The 678-nt window shown below is 57.1% G+C and overlaps 1 protein-coding gene across 1 annotated transcript in view; it reads left to right on the top strand.

Annotated features, from left to right (window-relative positions):
- The first annotated feature begins 290 nt into the window (after positions 1-290).
- The window catches only part of Skil (SKI like proto-oncogene), a 24262-nt gene continuing 23874 nt past the window's right edge, over positions 291-678 (top strand). The window contains exon 1 of the mRNA XM_023717839.1: positions 291-496. The gene's annotated coding sequence lies outside the window, so the exon portion shown is untranslated. The remainder of the gene's footprint in view (positions 497-678) is intronic.

The following is a 678-nucleotide window of genomic DNA, read 5'->3' as shown; positions in this document are numbered from 1 at the left end:
AAAGGAGGCAGTCAAGAGGGAGGGGAAGGCGGGGAGGGGGTGGGAGAGGGGGCACGACCTGGGAGCACGGGGATGGCGTGGAGTGGGGGTGGGGAGGAGGCGAGGATCGCGAGCCTTGGGCAAGCGCCTCCAGAGAAGACTGAAAAAATCTGGGCACACAAGGTTTTCCCCGGCGGGTTGACTCTAAATGTGCACCCCCATACGAGCAGCCCCGAAACAGTAAAAGAAAGAGAAATTAGATTAAAAAAAAAAATAAAGGGACAAAGCTCGATTCCCTTAAGTCTGGGCAAAGCTACTGGGTGGACTATTTCAGTTCCTGGTCTTGCGGTGGGGTGAAGAAAAGGGGATTTCTTGATGTTTCGAAATATGACGGAGTAGCTTGGCGGAGTTCAATATGCTAAGTACAGCACGAAGGTCGCAGCTTCCCCTCATCTCGTCCCTGTTTCAGCAAAAAATACCCAAACCTCTACACCCTCAGAAAACGCTGGAAAACCATGTAATTTTCTAGGGTTCCTTTTGGAGCCGAGAGGGCAGCGTGGAGGGAGAGAGGCCCGAGAACCAGGGCAGAAATGTTTGCTCTCGGTCTGGCCGGAACTCCGGCCGCCGCGCCCTCGCTCGCCCGCCTGCTCCGCGGCCGATGGCGGATGGAGGTCGGGCGGGCAGGGCCGGGCGGGGCGC

The sequence above is a fragment of the Octodon degus genome, unplaced genomic scaffold (assembly GCF_000260255.1).
Source record: "Octodon degus isolate 3935 unplaced genomic scaffold, OctDeg1.0 scaffold00055, whole genome shotgun sequence".
Taxonomy (NCBI): domain Eukaryota; kingdom Metazoa; phylum Chordata; class Mammalia; order Rodentia; family Octodontidae; genus Octodon; species Octodon degus.
Note: the sequence above shows the minus strand (reverse complement) of the source record. Positions and strands in the feature narration are given on the sequence as shown.